The sequence below is a fragment of the Trachurus trachurus genome, assembly GCF_905171665.1.
Source record: "Trachurus trachurus genome assembly, chromosome: 5".
Lineage (NCBI taxonomy): Eukaryota > Metazoa > Chordata > Actinopteri > Carangiformes > Carangidae > Trachurus > Trachurus trachurus.
In genome coordinates, this window is record NC_139896.1 from 20,048,574 (window position 1) to 20,074,271 (window position 25,698).

General features: G+C 42.0%; 1 protein-coding gene across 1 annotated transcript in view; it reads right to left on the reverse strand.

The window, feature by feature from the left end:
- Positions 1–25,698, reverse strand: part of ptprt (protein tyrosine phosphatase receptor type T) — a gene marked incomplete at its 3' end in the record, with an annotated part of 280,480 nt that overhangs the window by 249,630 nt on the left and 5,152 nt on the right. The window lies entirely within an intron of this gene.

The following is a 25,698-nucleotide window of genomic DNA, read 5'->3' on the forward strand; positions in this document are numbered from 1 at the left end:
GGCAACATCAAACCCTGTGCACTCAGTGAAAGAAACCATTCTGTGTCTTTCATGTCCTGTGACGCGATAATACAAATCTAGATTATTACATTCATTTATTGCAGACGGAAGATGTTATATTACGATGGAGTTGAATAGGAAGTCAACTATACACTAAATCTAATCTCCTTGGAGGTTGCACAAACACAAGTCTCCTCCTTAATGACGACTGTATATAGAACTCATCTGTTTACACTTGATTAAACACTAAAGGTATGGAGGACTGAGTGCGGGCCTGTGTGAGTGAATGTAAGACGGCCCCACCTTTGACCGTGTTTGGATTATCTGGGAGTTATGGGGTGGGTCCAAGGGGGCAGTTGTCGGTCTGAGAAGTGAAGCTCACTTCCGCGTTCAAAAAACTGCAATCCCATCGGCTTCCTCTGGGGGCTGGTGTCAGAAAGCAGCATTCTCCATAGACCCCCATGTTAAAATCTCCGACTTTACATCCTCAATAAACATGTTAAAAGCCTGGTGTCAGAACGTTTTTTTGTCTCAATCGATAGTTTCTACCCCCGCACACACTCTGAGGGGGGTGAATTTCTTTTTAACTCTACCGTTTTACTATTATTAGGTTAAAACTCTGGCCAATTAGGGCGCGGAAACGTTGAGTGACAGGTCCGAGCAGCTCCTTGGACAGCTGCTTCGAGGCCAGTGGGCGGGTTCTCGGCCGGCCAATCCCACATGGCGCTGTTCAGGCCGCCATATTTGAGTCACAAAAACGAAACCAATGGGTGACGTCACGGACGCTACGTCCATTCTTTTTACAGTCTATGGGTGGGTCAGATACTGAAAAGATAATGACGGTGGAGTCTGAGCTTGAGAAACCTGTGGGTGGAGTCACAGACTGTGGCCTGAACCCTTTAGTGAATAAGTGTTTTACATAAACTGATCAGGTCCAAAGTTGTGTTTGGTTTGCATTCTTTGGGAGCCAATTAGAAATTGGTTGGTGGATTATGAGGGATGTCAAAGGCAACATTTACACTAGGCCTGCAAAATATCAGCAAAATGTCCGATGTGCGATGACACTGTTCAATCTTGCGATGACAATATCACTTCTTTAAATTCATACAGTTCCTCTGTCTTTCTGAAAATGACTCAATACACTGTACAACGCGTTTCAGGCACAGTATTGGAGGGACCCAACAGAGATCTGCCGCTGCTGTTCCTACGTTACGTATAGCGTAGTGTACTGTAGCTCATGCTAGTGTGTGAAGTGAATGTGAAGGCATGGCGTCTGTGAAGAGATTTTTTTTTTCAAATCTCAGAAAACACTTTTAGCCAGAACTCAAGACTTTACACATAAATCAAACAATATCAATATTTTCTCTGACTGTGGATAAACTGAAATTAGTCTAAGTGGAAGAGGCAACAAACACGAGAAGGACAATGAAATATCACTAACACACAGACAAATGTGTTTTTATTCAGTCACACATTATAACAAACACAGGCACACACCAACATACAAAAAGAGACAAACACACGACACTCATTTCACACATTGTTTCCCAGCTGTGAGGTCAGAGTGGAGCAATCTGTTAACATGAGGAAAACTGATGAATCTGTCTACCATGTCAACACACACATGTACTCTCTCTCTCTCTCTCTCTCTCTCTCTCTCACACACACACAGACGCACATCAAAATAAGTGGGTCAACTCAGTGCAACAAACGTTCCAGCGCACACTGCCGCACGAGACCAGCTGCTTTCACGAATCCTGCAGAGAATACGAGGTTCATCTTTTCCTGAATCAAAACGGAGCCGAAGCTTCAACAGCCTCGGTGTCTTTTAGCTGCTGAAGTACCTCTGAGCAGAGCGTTTAACCCCCAGGCTGCTGCTGCACTGTGTGGATCTGTGTGGAACAGTGTTAAATGAATAAAGGCTGGAGAGGCCGTTTATTACGCTGACGTTGGTGAGACTTCGTCTGCAGGTGGAAGAAGCTTCACACCCACAGAACTGACACCCGCACAGTGAGGCATTCAAATACTGTTTCTATAAACAGCAGCACACCTGTTTATCTGTGATTAAACCTGATAGTTGTATTGGCTAAGTTCACACACACACACACACACACACACACACACACACACACACACACACACACACACACACACACACACACACACACACAAAGGTGGAAAATGTCACAATTCTACAAGCTGATTTTCGTAACAGATAAATTAGTGATTCTCAATGAATCAGTTGGTCTTTGCACCCAATCCTGTTTCCTACAGACGATGTTGATTTATTACTCATTTGTTTTCTCATTTACATTTTAGTGACAAACAGAATGACAGACTGGATGATGATGATCAGCCACTGTAGCTTTTTAATTCTCCACGTCGACAACTGTCAGAGCTGCCGTCTTGTTTTCAGGTCTTCACATCTCTGTGACACCTCGTCTCTGAACTCCTTTACATTTGACACTAATATGACATCTGGACTCAAGGATGAACTGATTAGATTTTGGAAATAAAACAGGTTTTAGTCATGTCTTTAGTATGATGCTGGATAAACAGACAACCACTAGGCCATAATCCTGGTTTCTGTTGTGTTTATTTTGTTTTATTTTAAAATGCTAAAATTGGATGTAAAAACACAAAATATGTTGATACTTTGTTGATCAGCATCAAACAAAAATGACAGCAAGTCTGAAGTTGAAGTGTGAAGTTTAAATCAAATCACCATTGTTTTCTATAATTATAACAAAATGTTGCAAGTGGATCAACAAAACTAATAAAAATGTTAATAGAAACTATGCTGACAGACCAGGAAACTTCTGATCCAACATCTTCCTTGACCCTTGGCCCAAATCTGGCTGATTTACCTTCACATCCGGGCAGAATCCAGCCGTTATTCTCTTGTTTTGTCTGAGAGCTGCAATATTTTCATATTAGAGGGAGTGCCTGGCAATCCTGCTGTTTACAGGTCTGACTCTGTCAAGAAGAGGACCCTGGTCTGCGCTGTGCTTTGTTTTGCCAGCTGTATGTTGTCGTTGAACATTTTACTAATACTGATCACAGTTTCTACAAGGCAATGGTGTTGTGTGCAGCTACTGTAACATCACACAGTTTTTTCACTGCCATCATTAGATGATATAACCCTGTGAATCATGTCTGACTTTGAGTGTGTGTGTGATCATTTGGAGTTTAGACTCACTTGTTTTTCTTTTTTAAGACCTTTTATGTTGAAGTGTTTGAAAATACACAAAGAGGCTCAGAGTATCAGAGTCACTCTGCAGATGAAAAGCTTCTACTCACAGCTCCAGATTCGCTCTGGAACAAAGGGCAGATTATTAAGAGCTGAAAAATAAAGGTGCTTTAAGAGTGTGATACTGTAGAAATGCTACAGCTACGGTGCATGTGTGTGTGTGTAATGAGAAAACCTGGTTAACTTGCAGCTTTTGTCAATTCAATACAAGTGACGGGTCAAACAGATCAATAGGGCAGTTAGCACACACCAAACTCATACACAGACTTAGACTTACAGTACAACCGTCCATGACTGACTGATAGAGTTACAGCATTGGTCGGCAGAATCCCATGTGATTGAGTTGGTGTTACTTGATTGGCCAAAATTAATTGGTGCAACAAATCTCAGACTCACAAAGCCATGAGCACCAGGGATGTTTTAAGTTGTAGTAGTGTTACCAAGGTGGCTGGAGTTTGTCGCTTTTACTGAAAATCATTTTAAGAGCATTTTCAGAGCTTAAAAGGAAAAAATGCTTTGGTCAAAGTTTTACTCATTGATCTAAATGGATGGGATAAATATTGAACAATGGAAGCCATTACCCATTGGTCTTTGACTTTCTGAAAGCTTCATGTGCCGACATTGTCCTTCTGGTTTATGTCATAAAGAGAATCTAGCAGATTTATAATGAAATTAGGAATCATCTCATTTATGGTCCAATTTCATGGAGTGATTACAACTAATACTTTTATTAAGAATTAATTTTAATATCTTAAAAAAGGTAAAGCTAAAATTAAAAAAAGTGAATCTGCAGGTTTTTTTTTTAGCAAACTTACATTCACCTGACGAGAAGTTGAATTCACTGTGTTCACGGGAAACTAAAAATTTACTCTGCATCAACCTGCTCCTAACATGTGACAGTATGTGTCACTGTCTGTGTTTCTATTTTGTGCTGGTGTGTGTGTGTGTGTGTGTGTGTGTGTGTGTGTGTGTGTGTGTGTGTGTCTGTGTGTCTGTGTGTCTGTGTGTCTGTGTGTGTGTGTGTGGGGGAGGACAGGGGAGTTACTGAGTCCCTTTACAGGAGCAGAAAACTGATTGTCAAGAGCGTGGGATGCTGGTTAAAATTGAGAGGGTATCACACACGCACACACACATAGGGACCATCTTTGGGGCTCTAAAGGAGATCTACACTCAGCCCACCTTTCTACTTGAGATCGTGTGAGGACGTGATATTTGTCATTTCTTCTCCAGTAGTAACATCTGGTTTTTCAGATTTCTCTATAACTGACAATAACAAAGTCTCTCTCTCTCTCTCTTTCCCCCACAGTTTTCCAAATGAATGATAAGAAGAATGAGCGAGGGAAAGAGAGAGAAATAAAAAGCAGCGAGAAAAGGATGAAAAATTTGAATATATATATAAAAAAAACATTATACATGTTGTGTTAAATTATTGTACTTCAGGCAAGTTAATCACTTTAAATTGAAAAGGGAATGACTGAGAGGGAACAGGAGGAGGTAAGAGAGGGAGGGAGGAGATAACAACAGGAGCATTAGCTGCAGCCAGGAGTCGAGCTGGATGACAAAATACACTAAACTGTTTCATCATCATCATCTTCATCATCATAGTCATCATGGCAAAAAGGATCACTCGAGTCAGACACACATACATCACATTGGTCCATTTCACACATTTAGTGCATCCACTTCTCCCCGAGGACACACACGCACATACAGAGACAGACACACACACACAGTGCTGGAACCCATATGGTGAGTGTCCTGAATGGGTAATGGTCCTGCATCTTCAGCATCACCACATCGCACACACACACTCGTCCTCCTCATGCCCCGATTGCTCCAACGCTCATTCATTCACATTCTTTTCATCTCTATTTGTCTCACCCACACCTCCCTACACCAAAAAAAAAAGTTCAACTGAAAAATACTTCCAATAAAACACAGGAGAAGAGGAAAACATGGATCTTAAAATATTTTTTCATCCGTCTCCTACATCTGTATTCATCTGTCAATGTGACTGTTTATCTCATCTCACTGCACCGTCCCCCTGTCCTCTCTTTCTCACTCTCTCTCTCACTCCTATCCCCTCTCTCTCTCTCTCTCTGTCTGTCTCTTCGCTTTGCTGTAATCTGATAAGTGACAAATCAATAATTGAAGTGCCATTATCGGGGCAATGGGCCAAACCATAAATGCAAACAACTCATCCATCCATCTGAACGTGAGCACCCCGCCCCCTCTCTCTCTCCCTCCTCTCCCTCCCTATTCCCTCCCTCCATTTAAAAAAAATCAATTCATGATCCATCTTTCTTTCTCTCCCTGCTGCATACCTTCTTGTCCCTCTCTCCCTCCCCTCCCCGCCTCCCTCCCTCCCTCTCTCTCCCAGTCTCTCTCCATCATCAGTGGCTTGTAAACACAGACACTTCACCATTAAAGTGAAATTTACTTCCAATATGCGCCGAAAGAAAAAAGCTTTTAAAGCATCAAAATCTAATTCATTTACCCCTATTACAGCAAATGGAGCAGGTGGTGTGTGTGTGTGTGTGTGTGCGTGTGTGTGTGTACACCCGATGTGTGCATGTGTGTGTAGAACTTTAGAACTTTGTCATTTCTTTCCAAACTGTGGTAAACGGCCTTTATAATGCATTTACATTAGTTTACATTGCGCTCGGCCACTTTGCTTTATTTGTACAAAATGCCAAAGCTGAATGTTTCAGCACCTGGTGGTGGGAGGGGCTTCAGAGGCGAATGTTACAAAGTGTTAGAAAGAGAGACAAAGAGAGAGAGGCGAAGGGAGAGGAGTTGTTTTAAGGTGACAACACAGGAGGTGAAAGGTCAACGTTCACCTGAGAAATATGTAGTACGATGTTTTTCCTTTAAGTGTTTGCATTAAGCATCGGGGTCCACAGGTTAGATTATGTCCTGAGTTGTATTGTCTGGTATTGGACAATTCTTCCAATTTGGATCAAGTTAGGAATCAGCTGATCTGCCCTGCAGCTGCTCACTTCAGTCCTTATCTCACCTGAGTGAGGGTTTGCTCCACACAGGAGCTTGAAAACAGAAAGTATGTAATTATTCACTGTAGGCTTTTGTCCTTTTCTCATTATTTGTATCTATTTTATCTTCATTTTCCAAAGGTTTACTGCAGTGCTGCACTGAGAGTGAAGTTATTCAATGTTGAGCTCCAACACATATTTGACACAATAATATTTGAATCATTACAAAAAATGCATTGTGTGTTATGTTTGTCTTGTGTGTGTGTTGTGACCGTGTGTTTCATCTCAGATCTCAACTCATCTCCACATCTTTATCATAGTGTGACTGACCCTGTGTGTGTCCGTTGTGTGTATTATATGCGTGTTGTGACGTTACATTTAATTTCACATCATGTCTGAGGCCGAATCTGTGTGTGTTTGAGATAACAGCTGATGTCTGTTTGTGTAATCTCCTATCAGGACAATTCTCAGCAGCCTGAAAAAAAAAACTTTATCTACAGAAGCTCCGTGACAAACTTTTTTACAAACAATGACGTTTTGAGGTTCAGACATGAAAAAGAGTTTGTGCAACAAAGCATGACGGAGCCCAGACTAAATCGCTCTTTAATAGATCAATTACATTCCCAGATTTTCTGTTGAAACACAACATTGATGCAAGATGTTCACACAGTACCATGGGCTCAGATGGCTCCCTGGGGTCTTTGCTCAAGACGGCTGTCTTTTTTTCTTTTCTTTTTTTTTGCCGTGTAGCTCTTAAATCTCTTTCATTCTCCTTATCGGGTGTTTTGTGTCTGTCGTCTTTTGGATTAAGATGTCCTCTGAGCTCTGAGCAGGAGCTCTCGCAGCTCTTCCACCATCTGAGGGTTCGGTTTACATTTGTAATTTTGACGTCAGGTTTTTCAAACGCAGCGATAGAGATGTGATTTGTTGTCATGCTGAGACAATGTGTGTCCACATGTGGCCTGAAAATGTCCATCATGACGCTCCTGTGTGTGTGTTTGTCTGTTTCATATCGTATCTCATCTCTGTCAAATTTTCTCTCCACGTCTTTAAAGACTCGTTTCAGTGTGACTGAGCGGTGACCAGGACTTTTCACAGGCAGAGTAATGTGAGTTTCTATTAAGCAAAGAATTGCAGATGTAGCTCTCTGCAGGTGAGTCTGCTGCAGGCTTCAAATACAGGTGTGCAGCTGGGAGAGATCGAGGATCCATTTATTTTCCACAGCTGTTGATTTTTCCACAAAAAAACTAACAAAAAAGCTCAGTGGTCTCTTAAAGCAGGTTATCAGCACATGCAACACTGCAGTATCTAACACTGTAAATAGCTGATGTTTCACCATCTTCTATGAAGTCAACTCCATTTGTACAATTAAATCAAATACACTGTAGAAGTCTAGTGCTGAGTACAAGTGTAGTATATGATCAGATCTATCTATCTATCTATCTATCTATCTATCTATCTATCTATCTATCTATCTATCTATCTATCTATCTATCTATCTATCTATCTATCGTATTAACTTTGCCTAACTTCTGACTGGATGTTTCCACAATGGCTTCACCTGTGTTCACCTACTCGGTTCTTGATTCTATGCTAACTACAACCTGCTACATCAATGGACTTTAGTCATTGAGGAGCCTCAGACTGAACAGCCAACACATTGTTACCGTATCAGAGCCAGAATCAGACTGTTTATCCACATGGCCCTGTCACTTAACAGACTGACTGGTCAACAATCAGCAAAATTTTACTTCTATAGGCAAAATGCAGAGAGACACAACTGTAAAGGTTAAAATGTATCTTGACAGAGCTGATCTTGAACCTTTACAACATTTTTACAAAGACAAAAAATACAAATAATCAATAAACGTATTTTATCCTTTAGTTTAGAAGAAGAAAAAATGTCCGTGCACACACAACTACTGTAGATCCCTGCCCTCTACAAGAAGTAGAGACATGTTCCCCACTCACTGATCTGTATTCACAGCGTGGAGGCTGCTCTGCTGTTAAATAAGGAAGGGATGGATGAAGTGTCTCCGACACACACGTGTGCCCGCGGGCCGTAGTGGAGCTGCTATAATCCTTCCCTAATAAGGTGGTAAAGACAGGGAGATTGGCGTTATTGATCAGGCCTTTGGGGGGAACCTTTCTGTTTCTCCCATAGAGAGCTAATCAATAGGCAGCCTATAAGTCACACACACACAGTGGCAGAGAGTAAATCCCTGTGTTAGATTTGACCCGTGGGAACTCTAAATCCCAAAAGCCCTTGCTGTGTGGGTCACAGGTTGGGTTGACCTATAGGAGATCGAAGACTGAGCATGTGACCGCTGACACCAGAGACAATGGATGGGAGGTTGTCTTCTGTTTTACCCCAAGGTGTCTCATCCATCAGTGTGTGTGTGTGTGTGTGTGTGTGTGTGTGTGTGTGTGTGTGTGTGTGTGTGTGTGTGTGTGTGTGTGTGTGTGTGTGTGTGTGTGTGTGTGTGTGTGTGTGTGTCGGAGGAAACAACACATTGTAAGAGGAGTATGTGCAGGCCTGAGGTGTCACAGTTTATCAAGACAGACGAGGTTGAAGGAGTGAGAGAGGAGAGAGACAGACTGGAGAGAAAGCAAGTTAGGACGGAGGGATGGAAATGAAAGGGATCAGAAAAGTGAAGAAGAAAGTGAACAGTAACAGAGGTGAAGGAGGGAATCTCTTCCTCTGAGCTACTGAAGTTTGTTCTTCATGGGTTTATGTAGAGCTATAGTCAGCACCTCTACACACACACACACACACTGATGCAGATGTCCCCTGAGCACCTCACATGCAAACATGTTTGACACTACAATTTACACATGTCCTAAAAGGCCTCACATGTCACCAGTGCCACAGAACGTTTGGCAGACATTACAATTTACAGATGCCTCCTGAACACATCCCATACAGACTATTAGAAGACACTACGATTTACAGACATATTGTGACAGATGTCCCCAGATTTCTGAATGCCCGACATGCTGGAAGACACCACAGCCTGCAGACTATGTACCCCTAAACGTCTCACATTCAGACTATGAGCAGACACTTTTGGGATCTCATCAATCAAAGCTAAAACTACACCAAAAAAAAACAGACAGAATCCTGCGAGGTGGAGGGGCGGAGCCTCGGCCCCGACTGGATCACGTTACATCCTGAATCCGCAGCAGACTCAAATCCACCGCAGCTGTTCTCATTCCTCTCACGCTCAAAACTCAATCTGGCCTTTTCATAAAACTTTCATAGGGGAGCTGAAGTTCAGTGGTATTTCCCTCTAATGAAGACGACCCCATGGTGCCGCAGCGCCACTCAGGGCTGAAGTGAAGTGTGTGAGTGAGTGTGTGTGTGACCAGTGTAATTATGTGAACTTTCCCCACATCTCTGGAGCCAAGAGATAATTACCAGTGTGTGTGAAATGATAAATCTTAGTGTGTGTGTAGGTATGTGTGTAGCTAGTAGGTTGGTTTGACCTCACACACACACTTGCACTGGCTTGTATTGCATACGTGTGTGTGTGTGTGTGTGTGTGTGTGTGTGTGTGTGTGTGTGTGTGTGTGTGTGTGTGTGTGTGTGTGTGTGTGTGTGTGTGTGTGTGTGTGTGTGTGTGTGTGTGTGTGTGTGTGTGTGTGTGTGTGTGTGTGTGAGAGAGTTTGTTTATTTGGTCGTAAAGTGAATGTGAAAAATGGTAATAAAGTTTAATATTGTTTCAAGCAACACAGATTTATGACAGTGAATTAAACACCCATTCTTCATTTGGACAAGCACACACACATGCACACACACTCTTACACACAAACACACACACACACACACACTGATCCATACAACATCAAATCTGCTCACACAGTGACGTGTTGCATACACACTGATAAACTGATACACAGAAAATACAAAGGGGCAAATATAACACATTCTCACACAACACAAACACACACACACACTTGGTTTCCATATATCAGTGGGTTTACGATTGCTCTCCTCTCTATTCCCTGATCTTCCCCCTGTAGCACTGAACCTGTGGGTAATTGGCTTTTTAATGACTTCTGCATTTCCACACGTTCCCCATCGTGGTTATTTGCCTTCTCAAGCCTCATTTGAGAAGTCATGCTGACAGTGTGTGTGCGTATGTGTGCGTGTGTGTGCGTGTGTGTGTGTGTGTGTGTGTGTGTGTGTGTGTGTGTGTGATGATGAGTTGACAGGTAACAAAACAAGAGACGGGAGGAGACAAACAGAGCACTCACAAGCTGACGGCTTCCTTCCTACATTTTCATGCAAATGAAACGGATCGAATTACAAAGACAAACGGGAAAAACGCAAATTCACTCTGAGCAGAAAATGGTTTGAAATGACACAATAAACAATAAAAAACAGAGTGAACACACATCCAGAGTAAACAACAGCGGCAGCTCAGGATGAGCGGCTCTGATGGGCGGCTCACAGATGCTACGTCTGGACGACGTCTGTCCCTGTGACCTTCAGAAATGTCACAGCTGCCTCTCCTTCCTCATGAACATCGAAAAATATGAGCAGACTTTATCTGAACTTAATCATCTGAAAACCTTTCAGATTTATTTTGCTTATAGTTTTGCCCCCCTCATCTATGTGACTTTTTCACATTGAAAAAGACTTTGGTTGAAACGTCTGTGCTTGCCTGTCCTGTAATAAAAATTTGTCAAAGGGATCGTGAGTGTGCTGGCTTTCCTCCCCTTTTCTGATATAGTTTATTATCAATTAACAAGATACAAAATCCTAATCTAAATCTAAATCAGCTGGTAGGTCTTTCCAAACAACTAATAACCATAGATATTCTGCGGAAGTAGGCCTCCTCAAATCCTTCTGTCACTTCATGTAATCCCAGACAGAGGGCTCTGTGGGGGCCATACCATTACCTCAAGGACTTCTTGTTCTTCTTTACATTGAAATGATCTTCTGTATCTCTCTGTCCTGCATTGAAGAGAGAGGAGCCATCCACCACTGCCGTTTTTTGGGTCCATCAAGGTGTGGATGGAAGTGGATGATCTGAGCTGTTTACAATGGCCCCTAACATCTTCAGTGTGCATCTCTCCATTGCATCCGTCCATTGTGGCTCCAATCATACGGCCAGCTTTCTAAACTAATCTGTCCAGTCGCCTTGCATCCTTGTGTCTGATACTGCCTCCCCAGTAGACTGCAGTATACACACACATATACACACTTGCCACCACAGACTGATAAAACATCTGCAGCATCTTACTGCAGATGTCAAGAGATCTGAGCCTCCTTAATATAAATTTGGCACATAACAGTACTTCAGTAAACACACAATGAAAATTCTTATATATCTGATTCAATACATGACTGTTTCATTTTCCAACAGGTTCTATACATTATTTTATATATAAATATATTTGTACTTGTTCATTCTGTACATTTATATATGGAAATTAAGTATACCTTTTTGTATGGGACACACTCTCTGACTTTCCAAGTAAAAGCCCAGTTGACGAAACGTAAACACTCACATATTAAACGCATCACTGTCGACTGATGACAACAGTTCAAGGCTGCAGCTCGTGAAGTTCAGACGAGTCGGAGAGAGGAGGCCTCTGGGTAATATGGATCGTTCTGCCTCACAGCTCCACAGGCTAATACCCCGCTAGTATGCCAGCAGGCACATGAAATATTGATGAAGAATAGTTTATTGCCATTATTAGTTTATAATACTTCCAGGAGGCAGAAGCTCAGCGCGGATTTGTCATGGTTTTAACTTTCACAACTGGTTTCATTCATCAAGAGCAACACTTTGTGCATGTACACATCCTTATTCATTTATTCCCTATCACAGAGAAATATGTTATGTATCTGTCTGTCTATCATGATGTTGTCATATTTGTTACTTGTATTATTATTATCATCATCATCATCATTATTATTATATTACATTCATGGGATAGAGAATTCTGTATCTACAGATACAATTTGTCAATTAGATTAACTCTTAAATGGTATAAAGTTATATAAATCCTATTCTGCATATAGAGTATATGCACTCTGTATTTGTTTTTTTTAATTTTTTTTTTCTGTTAAATATTTTCACTTGACCAGTGAGTGATTTGTTAGGTGGTAACGGAGACGAGAGAGACAATCATATCTGTTGATAAAAAAGACCAAGCAGTCTAATGTATCAGTGTCAGTCACATCACAGGAATAATTCACCAGATATTATTACTGGTAGATTACTGATTTGATCATTTCCACACAGGAAGCAGGATGGAGCAGCAGGGCCGTGGTGAGGAGAACAAGACATCTGAAATTACAAAGCACCAGGTGAGCTGCTGTTTATCTTACAACAGAAAAGACTCAGCTTCTTCACAATCTTTTCAATGACCTGGTTATGATGATGATGATGATGATGTTGATGATGATGATGATGATGATGGTGATGATGCTAATCAGGCTGATGATCATGATGATGATGAGCCTGAATTCTCTACTTAGTATAAACCCTGTGCTACAGAACAACCTCATTTAAATCTTCTGATATTTCTCCTTTGAAACAACACGTAACCAAAAATTATCATTTGATTCTCTTCATGTTTTTTTTCCCCTCGTCACGTCACAACCTTATTTTTTCGAATGTTTTGATTTTATTCTCAGAATGACACAATTTGGTTTTCAATGTCTTTGTCACCGTGCAGTGTTATTACGTTTTTTATTACAGCTGTTTGTGGCGGCCTGCAGGTGGATGTGAAGCCGCAGCTCGGTGACTTGTACATAAACTTATTATCTGCGTGTTTAAAAGCTGCTGTGAAAATTTCATGTTCCTCATCGCAGTCACAGCCGAGGTCACGACAGACTTAGTGCTCACGGCTTCAGGTTTACTGCCTTCATTCTCAAAACACGTCAGTGAACACTAACAGAATTACACTATATAATGCAACAGTCCAGGCCTGTGTGAGACTTTATGATCGTAATTTCACGTGCATAAATGTCACTTTCACGCCTTCTAACATTAATACATATATATATATATATATATATATATATATATATATATATATATATATATATATATATATATATATACAGTACACACACATATATGATGGTGCTTGTATGTGTGCAGCCTTCACTGAGCTTCTGTTGGTCTCTATATCCATCTCTAAATAAGACATGCTGCTGTGTGTGTGTGTGTGCGGTTGATGCAATTTTCTTTAATGTATTCATGTATTACCCTGTGCCATGCATCATCACATGTGTACAATCACTTCTGATGCCTTTTAGTATGGCGTTGATAAAGAGCTGCATTTCACACAGTTGAGTCATCTCAAAGCGCCGGCTCGTGGACTAGAAGCTCGTTATTGACAGAACAATCTGTGGTTTTGAAATATTGACAGCGATTTCATGAAGCAAATGTTTTCTCATAAGAGTGAGTGAAGCTGCTCTTCCTGTAACTACTCTCTGCACCGTGACTCTCTGACAGAGGCAGCTCTTAATGTTCATTTAAAATACTCAAGTGGGAAACAATAAAAACACAGTTTGAAAAGCAAAAAAGTAAAGTGTGGCCTGGCCCTCCGTACCTCAGATGGTGAATTGAGTTCCAAGTATTCTGGATCTTGCAGCCACTGAGCTTAACAATGAAACACAAACCGTTTTCTGCCTCTGTTCAAGCGCTTTTCCTTCATTTACGTCAAGCAGAAAATTGCTCAGCCTATTAATGGCTATTTTTATAACCCAACATCACTGGCGCACACACACACACACACACACACACACACACTGGAGACAAGTAAGTAACTTCAGTACATTTCTCAAGTGCTGCACAATTCACTACAAAAGTTATATTAGTTCTGACCAAGTGATTGAGATGATAGTGTGTTTTGTCAGTGCGGGGCGCTATGCTGGACGCAGAAAGTTGCTGTATAATGCATAACTGGAGGAGGGTGGGTGAGTTGTTTTCGTTTCTTTTCAATAGAAACCAGGCTAAGCTAACAGATGTTTGATGCCTTGTATTATGTGCTGGGACCCTGTTTGTACTGTTGATGACGTTTGGTGTTGTTCTGAGCATTATTTGTGGCTATGAGTGGCTTTTTGATTGCGGTTTGCGTGTGGAGAAAATAGACTTGCTAAAGTTGCTACAACTAGAAAAGCTAGCGGTAATCAGACGTCATCTCGCGAGGGGGGGTCTAACTCGGTGTTACGGTGCATTGGACCATAGGTTTAACTTACGCCGGAATATCCCTTTAAGGGAAGTTCCCTCGACAACATCCCTCCATTGGGAACAAACATCCGGCATATCATCAACACAGACATAACGTAAACGCAATGTATCCCTGCTACTGTGGACATTTTATACGACCAAAATTAAATATTGAATATTGAAAATATTGTATATTTAAACAAAAAACAGTGATAACACTCACAAAACGTGTTATGTTGAAATGGATTTAACTTGTGAATAACAACTTCAGGAGAAGAAAAGACAAAGAGTCAATGCTTCCCACATCTGAGACTGGTGTTAGTGACTAAAAGAATAAAGGTTGATGTTGAATAATACTACTACTACTACTACTACTACTACTACTACTACTAATACTAATAATAATAATAATAATAATAATAATAATAATAATAATAATAGTACACTACTTCAACTACCAGTCATCAGAATCAGTCATCTGCTCTTTATGCTCTCTCTCCTCTCAAACCCAACCACTGGAGCAAAGAATGAACTGAACAGCTATACTTGTGCTAACGTTCGCTGTTAATTTACCACCTCCATTAATACCTGCAGGACTTTATCTTGTTAGGTGGTATTTTGACATTGCTGTGTGTGTACTTTTACTCATCTTCAACGGCAGGCAGACACACACACACACACACACACACACACTATCAGTGGGTTCTAGGGCACATTCGGCTCATAATACACAGCAATAGCAGCTGGGTGTGGAGCAGATCATCTAACCACTAACTGCAAATGAAGAAAGAAACACATCAGGGGCTCAGATCAGATGGAGCTGCAGAGATGGAAAATGAAACAGAGGCCAATGATGGCGTCTCTTTCTCTCTCACTCTGTGTTTATCAGCCCCTTTTCTTCCAGGCTGTCTGTCATTTTCAAACATTATTGCCTCTCGCTCAGTGTTTGTCCCATTCATTTTGCTCTCTCTCTCTTTACACACACACAAACACACACGTGAACACAGAGTTATCACTGGCCCACAGGGACCCATTACTTCTGTGATCTGAGGCTTTTATACGGTGGCTTGGTCTTAAAAATGGGCATTTACTGCTCGCCCTGATAAATTGTGTGCGAGTGTTACGTCTCTCTGTTTTCTTTCAATCAGCTGTTTGCCTGATTTTCCTCTGCAGAGAAGTTAGACGTAGATAAAAGACTCTGCATGCACTTGTATACTTTCTGTGTATTCGTGTATGTGTCTGTGTAGTTTAAAGAGTCTGAAATTAGAAAAATGTGAAATTGACACGGGCATAAAGACTTGGGATCTGATGTAATTTTTAACTAATCTTATAAACACAAACTGCTGTGGAGCGATAAAGGCTCAGAAGAAGTGTGTGGTCCAATTATTCAAACACAACTCCGCAGCAGATCAATTGATATTAATATTATTTTAATGATTTGTTTGTTATTTGTTTGTTTTATTTTTGCCTCAAGAGAACTACACTCAGCCACACAGAAACACTGAAAGCACCATGATGCTGTGACCTCCTGCTGGGTGTGTGTGTGTTTTTTCCCCTCATCTGTTGTTCTGTTTGTTGTCTTGCAGGTATCTTGCTGCTAGGCGGAGTCTGTTAACTGGGAGCACCTGGCTAGTCTCCCAGGGGTATTGAACAGCTGGATGTCAGTCCCCACTCCCTCTTACTCCCTCCTGATGGCACCATGTTTTTGTTTCGGTCTGGTTTCTAGTTTGGTTTATCCCATCCAACACTTTCCACATACTGCATCACTTCCACATCCAGCCTGCATTCAGAAACTGAGTCTTAAAACCAGTTGTTATCATTTCTGGGACTTTGTGATGTCACAACAAGTATCAATCAAATCAGACAATGAAGAAGAGTGTTTGGTCTGAAACACGGGTCTGTCAGTCTGTCCTTGTATCCTACAACCTTTATCCAATGAGGAGAGAGAACAGCATAAAGAGGCGGTCCTCTATGTGTGTGCAGCCAAGGGATGCGCGTGCATGTGGTGACGTAGGGACGAGGGCGGGGACTGCTAACTCCATCGGCTGACAGAAGTTAGCCAAAACGACCAGATCACTTACTTCTGCTTTAAGTTCATTATCAAAAGTTTAATTGCATTTAATCGCAATTAATATCAGAAAATTTGTTTTTCAGTACAGTAAATATCATATACTTAGGACTTTTAGTTAAATTTGACTTTAACTTCTACTAGTCCTCTATACAAGACTGGCTGCATCTGACTGACAGGGCACAGAAACCATGTATTCATGTTTATTCTGTCTGAAACAAGAGTTTGATGTTTTTCTTCTGCAGTGAGTCTGGGCCGCTGTTTACCTGCCCTCCACTGCTGTGAGTGCCACCTCAGGTGTACGGACACTGCATGGTAAAGGGTTCAGTCTGAGGGAGGGTCAAAGAGAGAAGCAAAACATAGAAATGATCCAAGAAAAACAAGGGGAAAAAACGTCCTGTTTGATCAACAAAAGACATCTACTCATCAGTAGTTTGTTCTTCACAAGTTATTTATCTCTTCCTGTCACTCTGTTCTTTCTTCTTCTTCTCCTCCTCCTCTGAGATTCCATCGTTGGCTTTAACCCAAACTAAACTTTCAGCTCGTTTTCACCACTGTTCGGATTTTCTTCTCCAAGTGATGTGTTTTTCTAAGTCGTGTGAAATGATCCCATTTCCCCCGTCACTCGTGTTTCACTCACATAGCTGCTCTTCCTATATATAGCAACGATCTATTCAGCCCAGTATTCATTCACCCCCGCCCGTTGCCACCACCACCATCACAATCATCTTTCCCCTCTCTCCGTCACTCACTCATCTTCCCTTCATCCCGTTTCTCTTATCTCCTGCTGCCATTTTTGCGTCTGTCGCTGACAGCTCTATCTGCTGCAGTCGGAGTTACAAAGGGATTTTAGCAGTCAGGTAATCCATCTATCTTCGTCTCATACTCTCTCTGTGGATGTAGAGCTGCAGTAATGGCTTCACTGTGAAGGAGACTGACAGCTCCTCACAGCCCTCAGAGCAACGATTCACCAAGAGCCTTGATTCTAAATCACCCTTGCTTATCCTAAAAGGAAAGTGCTGTTTAAAATTTAACAGGACTTTTTACTTGTCGCTATTTCGGAAAAGTTTCCTGTAGAATCGACTTTTAAAAGGTTTTTTTTTCTTTCTTCCCTATATCACATTTTATTCACCAGTTACTTTGCTGAGAGTTCAAACTTTGTCAGTGACAGGAAGTCTGAGGTCTGTCTGACGCTAACGTGGACAAATGTCGTTCCCAGTGACCAGTAAATAAATGCTGCTGTAAAACAACGCAATCATCTGCACCTGCCGTCATTTTCAAGGGGCAAAAGTGTGACACACACTTATTAATAACCAATGACTGAATATTAAAATAATAACATTTAGTGGATAGGAAAATCATACAAACATACATTGTTGGTGGACGGATCTGTCAACTTAAGGGTTAAAGGCTGCATTTGAAGGACGGCACTGATAGCATTACTGTGATGCATTTAGTCCTGAGTGCCTGTTAGATTAATCGGTTTTTAATCGTAATCGGATTGTTTACTTAGGACAATGTTAAAAACATGTAAATTGTAAAAACGATTTTTCACTTTAACTATGTACAGTACAGCCCCCGTTCATGTATCTGGGCTGCCATGGGTTACCGAAATGACTTCTGCCGCCTTCCTCACATCACGCTCTCCCCTCACACCTCAAACTACAAGCATGTCGGCATTTCATTTAACTCAGGTGAAAGAATAACAACAGTTCCAGTACAGATCAGTGGGCGCTGTTGTCGGTGTGTTTTTAAAATGAGCGGGTTTAATTATTGTGTTGGACGTCACACTCACAACTCTTCCAGTGACAACGCTCTGGCCAATCTGTGGAAGGCAGTCGTTTGACATCACATTTTAGTATAGTTTGTAATTTCACAAATAAATCGTAATCGTAGTCGAAAATCTGGATTTTATTCTTGGGCAAAACAGCCCTAGTCCTGAGACACAGCTACAGTTGAGTTGACTGTCCTGCCGTTTCCATAGAGATTGGAAAAACATCAAGACACCAACATAGCCACAGCTGAGAAGTCAAATAAGGAATCTTAACATTCATCTTTATTCATTCTTCAGTTTGATTAAACTTAACTCATCAGCAATTCTGCTGCTAAAATAATGACGTCACCTCCACATCCAAACCCAGAGTGAAACTTTGTCCATTAACACGGGGAGAACAGGTGGGTGGGGGGGATTTACACCACGGCTGTCCGTCACCCTGTCAATGTGTTATTATTGCTTTGCAGCATTTGTCATTTGAGCAGCTCTACCTCACTGCCACAGCCACCCACAAATCACAAATGCAATCAAGTCCGCCCCCGACAAGGGCCCTCGAATCACCACCACAGACCAAAAAAGCAGACGGGGTATTTAACCTCTGTACCCATCAGCAGCCACTTCACACACACACACACACACACACACACACTATCATGCCTTGTTTAAACTGCCATCAGTAATAGACTTCTGAATTATAGTGTGTCACAGCCATATTGCAACAATCGTGTGTGTGTGTGTGTGTGTGTGTGTGTGTGTGTGTGTGTGTGTGTGTGTGTGTGTGTGTGTGTGTGTGTGTGTGTGCGTGCATGCGTGCGTGCATGTCTAAGTATGTGTCAAAACCGACTGGTGAGGTACTCGCTGATTAGTACTGATTTGTTTTCAGCTTCTCAAAGTGAAACTAGGGAACACTGACAAGCAGACACACACACACACGCACACGACAAAAACACACAGATACAAGAAGAAACGTCAAAATACAACTCAAGACATTTGCTGTAGTTCAAACATACTTTTCTGTCAACCTGTCAAACCCCCCCCCCCCAAAAAAAAAACATTGATGGAAAGTGAGAGGCAAATTTAGGACAAAGACGCCTCAGGAGGAAAGAAAGAAGGTGCAGATAGAGAGAGAGAGAGGGAGAGAGCGGGAGGGGGGAAGAAAAACTGAAGGAATGAAAGTGAAAACAGAGAATGGAGGCAGAGCTGTGAGCTTTCTGCAACACAGTTTGGGTCCTGAATTGTCAGTCAGCGCAAACAACAGGGTACACACACACACACACAAATACCAAACCTCTTGTGTTAGCTAGGTTTTGTATTGTCATTTTCTGCAAAATACATGTAACCTGCAAACTAAAGAAGAAGAAATAAAAAAAAAACGTTTTGTTGTCAAACCTGTCAAACAACAAATTGAACAAGGGAAATGTAATCATCCAAAGAGGCTGTTGTTAACGATAGGTGAAGCAGACCAATCACAGCCCTTGTGGTCTGCATCGCCTTGGCGCGTAGTTACAATTTTTTGGAGGTCCACACAGTCTACAGCGTAGGGGTTCGCAGCGCCGCTCTGCGGAGGTACGCCATTAATCCAGTTGCCCTGACCTGTAGTTAAAGCAGAAGTAAGTGGTCCGGTCGTTTTGGCTAATGCTGCGTTCCAGGCAGGCTTTTGAAATCGTAAATTACAGCTTCAAGTCACAACTTACGACTTTGTAGCGTTCCAGGCAACCCACTCGTGTTTTTCCGACCTGTTTTACCGGTGAAAGTCACTATAACGGCCACTCGTAACTTCCGACCCGTGAACTCGTACCAGATCGATCTGGTACGACTTCACGGTCGGAAAAATACGAGTTTCCTTGAACGCACCATAACAGTCCTCGTCCCTACGTCGCCACATTCACGGCGTCCCTTGGCTGCACACACAGCCCTGCATGCCGTTCTCTCTCCTCATTGGATAAAAACTGTAGGATACGATAAATGTTTTCTCCTCGACTCAGAGCAGAGCAGAGGGACTGACAGACCCGTGTTTCAGACCAAACACTCTATGTAAGTGATTGCTGTCGGAAGATATAACTATTTAAGACTTATATTAACACAAATATATCACTTACTTCTGCTTTAAGTTCTGCTGCTAGATGACATATAGCCTAGTGGTCTAGAGATTTTGATGACGTTGTATAAAGAGACAGGACCACATCGGGTCACTCAATCCTCTCACAACAGGGTGGACTGGTACAAATTCTTCATCCAGTGTAATTCACAGAAGGGCTCGACAGAGACTTATCAACACGTCCATGTCGCTATTTCTTCTTAAATGTATTTTAATACCATTTTGTAAAGATATAGAGGGAGGGAGGAGAGAGCCGCAAAGAACACACATATGTACAATAGCCTGATAGATATACACACTCTGTGTCTGAGATGACAGCAGCTTTTGCAGGAGACAGCTAGAGCCTGAGGGGAGAAAAAAAGTCAAGGACATCTATTCTTTTTTGATTACTCCTCCTGTGGGAGAGAATGAAGTCCCTGTCCACCTCCACCTGAGCCCCTCGACTCTACCTCTTTGTTTTCCTGTGACAGTCGAAACGTTTCAGTCAGCTCACTGGAGCAGGGACACGAGAAATTAAATAAAACACTATACTTTTTTTTTTTTTTAATCTGAGCCTAATTCCTGTACTATGTACTCAAAAGTGACTGGTTCTGTTATGCCGCCAGAGGCTAACAGTGGCTATTAACATTAATATAAGCTCTCTTGCCTACATGACTGACCAAAGAGGTCAGAGCCTGCACAGCAGAACAGTATTAGCTCAATCAATAAAAGACATTAAAGGGGAACAATGCAAGTGGTCACTTTTTCGCTGTTTTGGTCGTTCTCTACAGAGCTCCCCCTACAGTTTCACAGTGCATATTTTCCCTGTCATAAAAACTCACCGCAGTGTTGCGGTTTTATCAACAGATTTACAGTAGTAGGCTAATCCATAACACTACTGATGCTGTGATTATATAAACTTAATGACAAAGTCAATGCAACAACCAAAACGTTTCTGGGGACACAAAAAAGTGGCGGATCTGACTTAGCTGTTAAGATAGCTACCACTTACTGGTTTTAAAATCAGGCGGGTTTGTTTATTATGACATCAATATTACATAGCTTAGCATTAGTCATTAGCTGCGTCACTTTTCCCTTCTGTTGTGTTTTCAAGTTGATGTTGTTTTATGAATTTGTAGTATGTTTGTGTCTTTGCATGTGTTTTCTTCTGTCTTCTATCACGTCCCTTATTTCCATCACAACTGAGGTTAAGTGTTGTTATCATGAAGTTTCTCCTTTTCTGAGCTGTTGGATCTTCAGGCTCTTGAAACCATCAGCTGGTGATGTGATTCGTCAATAATAAATCAAAGTCGTGTTCCTGTGCTGTCGTTCTACACTGTTCTCCCCTCTAGTGGTCACTAATTATATAACACAGTAGTAAAATAAAAATGGACTTTGCCTACACTGATATAAACCTTTAAAGACAAACTAAGACATTGTGTTTCACTCTTCAGATGAACTTGTGACCAACAACCCATCAAAGGAAACTGTGTGTGTGTCTGTGTGCGTGGGCTCGTTTTCGTCCTTGTCCCCTGTTTGGTTCCTTTCACAGTGTTACTGATCTTTCTGGAAGCTTATCCTTCTGCCTTTGTCGCTCTCTTTTGTGCTGTTTTTCATTTGGCCCTGTGAAGTCGGTCTTTGTGCTCTGCTGTGAGGACAGAGCCACTTACTTCTCCTCTACATCCATTTTGTCTTCATCTTCATTTTTTATTTGTCTTTTGTTGACAATTATTGTTCTTCATTATTGATTTATTTTTCACATGTAATTTCTCACCATTCTGTATTTATGAATGAGATGTTCTTTTTCTTTGTCTCAGTCCCATAGTTTGGATTTTTCTCTCTTTCTTACGTGAGACATGAAGTCTCCTATTTGACAATATGCCTACGCAGACACACAAATGTATATATCGTGAATACAAACAAACACTCACGCAGCCTTTCATATGCTGATGATGGTTAAACACACAGGTGACGACTTCTCTCCACGTGTTGGTGTATAATACCTTTCTCTCCATCATCCTCTAAACTCTCTCTTTCTATCTTCACTCTCTCCCTCCTTCACTTCACTCCCTTCTCCCCCCTCGCCCCCCTCCTCCTCTCTGATCATTTCTCCCACCTCAGATTGTGGCCGTGTTGACGGCTGCTGAAAACATCGACTGCCTTTGATGTTTGTTGTTTGCTGCTCGCGTGAGTTTGTCTCGCTCAGCCTGAGGTTTGAAGGTAATAAAAGGTATGAGATATGAGAGAGAGAGAGAGAGAGAGACACAGAGAGAGAGAGTGTGTGTGCAAGGCCAGGCAGTGAGTATGGAGAAAAAAACAAACCCAAAAGCCTCTTTTCTTTTGGTGATTTGCAGGTTTGTGAAAGTTTGACGGTGAAATAAATTCACTGCGGTGGCTTTTTTCCTTCTTCTTTCTTGTTATTGTGAAAATGCTGCTCGGAGCTGAGCTCAGAAAACCAGAGGTGTGCGAGTCAGTCAGACTCAGCAGCTGAATATAACCTCATGAAATAAACAGAAAAATACAGTCAGCTACAGTAAACGCTGCTGTCACAGCTTCTCCCGCACCTTTCACCAACTTCCTCACACATTCTAGCACACAGGTACGTGACCTTTGACCTGCGCTGTCAGGAAACATCACGTCCTTGTCACAATATACAAAACATTCTATATAAAACAGCCACGCTGGGAGACATCTTGTTCCATCTACATCTACACTTAGACTAGGGCTGGGCGATATGGACCAAAAGTCATATCCCGATATATTTTGTCTGAATATCGATATACGATATATATCCCGATATTTTTCCGCAAAGTGAGAGCAAATGTTCAGTCAAAGTTAAAGCCAAATATGACAAGTCACAGGTAGTTTTATTGAAACCGGCTATTTCACTGAACAGTTGCAAAATCAAATGAATAAATAATAAACAGGTTTCTTCATCTGGTTCATGAATAAATGTTCAGTTGCTCAAATAACAAAATATAAACATAAATACTGCCTGACAAGAGTACCTTTTTGAAATCAAAGTAATGGAGTAATGGATTTTAGAAGGCGTGATTCCATAAGGCCTCTTCTAAGATCAATGTTAAAAGTTGGCTGGAAATTTGAAAATATTGTCATTATCATGTATAATTTATTATAAGACATTTCTGTAACATAAACACCAGCTATAGCAGAGTCTTATAGAAAGGCACTCTTGAAATAAAAAAAAACTATCAATTGTCTGCACTAAAAACTAAAAAACAACAACTGCCTTGTGTCTCTGTTATTTCTCAGAGATTTTTTTTTTTTTAACCTGGAGTCACGTGACGTGCTCCACGTCTTTTCCGGTCAGTCGTCATGGAAACGTCACGTGACACTCACGGACCCACGGTTTGGACCAGAGTGAAAACAAACGTGTGTAAACCATGGATGTATTATATTATCATAGATCCATGGGGTAAACGCGAACCTTACGAGCTGAACCTGGTGAAAGCACCGCGGCTCACAGAGGTCTGGAGCTCTGACGCTGCTGCAGGGGACGACGTGCTAATGGCTAACGGCTAATAACAGCTAACGGCTAACAGCTAACAGCTGTGCTACAGCAGCTGGCTGAGCCTCTAGAGCCGCGGCTCGGCTCGTTAACGGCAACGAGGTCGACGTGGACTCGGTGCGTTCCTCTCAGTCAGCTGGTGAAGCAGCGGTCTGATAAGCATGAATAAAATAGTTAGAGGAGGGGCGTAGCGGAGCGCGGCGAGCAGTGCAGGGAGCTCCAGATCAGCAGCCTGAATGGAGCAAGGATCACAGCGCAAATTTGAACTATATCGATATATGCGATATGGTCAAATTCCATATCCCATTAAAAAATATATCGATATATTTTTTATATCGATATATCGCCCAGCCCTAACTTAGACTGTCACAACCGTGTGAACTGTTGGACGGCAACTCATCAATGCAAAATCTAAAATACTGTTCAACCCAGAACGTCCTCAGTACTTTGAGGCCAGATCACCCAGCCTGATGTTCATCTTCTCAGCTGGACAACTGTAACTCCTCCTCTCTGCCATCAACCTAAAGTCTCTCGCCCTGCTCTACTTGCTTCCTGTTTGTTTTAGAATTGAATGTAAGAGTGCTGTCAGTTTGATTATTTAGTCCGCTCCAGGCAGTAAAATTGTTACATTGTAGCATACAGACTGCAGTGTGGTCCGCGTTCACACATGCAAATGAACCAAAATTGGGCTGAATGACGTTTCGTCATCTTCCGGTATAAGCGCCAATTTGGACTTTTACAATGGAGACAACACTGTAGAACACTGTACAATTAGCGCGATATAGGCTATACATAGATACATAAATTTACCGTTTATTAGAGGCCAAGCTCGACCTATGCGCCCCTGTCTCTGTGTATGTGTGTGTGTGTGTGTGTGTGTGTGTGTGTGTGTGTGTGTGTGTGTGTACGCAGTGCAACCGCACGCAAGAGAGACGGCAGGTGGAGGGGCAGACTGGCAGAGATGATAGATGGCGAAACGCGGTTTCTTTTTTTTCCGTGAGAGACTATGGCGGGCCCAAACACACCCCACTTTTCAATGAAAATACACCGGTAGACCTGAGTTGGTCCAGGTTCACGTTCACACCAGAGGGACCGCACCAGAGGTTGGCATTTGGTGCGGAATCAAGCGGACCGAGACCACCCCTTTTTGGAGTTCTCGGTCCGCTTGATTTAGTGGGCACCCGAGTGCGATTGATGCTTTCACACCGACGAAAACAAACCGAACTAAGAGCTTTTGGTTCGAATGGACTGTTTAGTGCGCACCAACTGTTGTTGGTGTGAAAGCGCCCTAAGATTTTACTGATCACCTTTAATGAGGAACTAAGCAAACTTGACTTGTTACAGGGAGAGTGGAAGTTCTCCGCCTTCCACCTTGCAAGATCAGCACCGACCCGCTGTCCTAGATCTCGTCTTGAGAGAAACATGGACTGCTTTATGGCACTACGACACAAACACGCCCGGTAATCCGTCATCTCTTGTTAACGATATCCACCTCGTTAGACATCGCTCCCTGGATTGCCGTCACGCCAGCTTTGTTGAAAACAAATACACAGGGCCAGGGGGGAGGGAGTAGAGTTAGCTATGTTGTTTATAACAATGAAAGTATGCACCCCAAAACTGTAGGGGGAGCTCTGCAGAGAAGGAAAGCGACCAAAGCAGCGAAAAAGCGACCGACTTCATTATTCCCCTTTAAAGCAGCTGTGGCTCAAATTACATCACTCATCATTTTCTGACCTAAAGGTGAGAAAACTTTCACCATCAGGACTCTGGACTGTGAAATGGATGGGTCACTTCTTAAAAGTAATTTTTATGGAC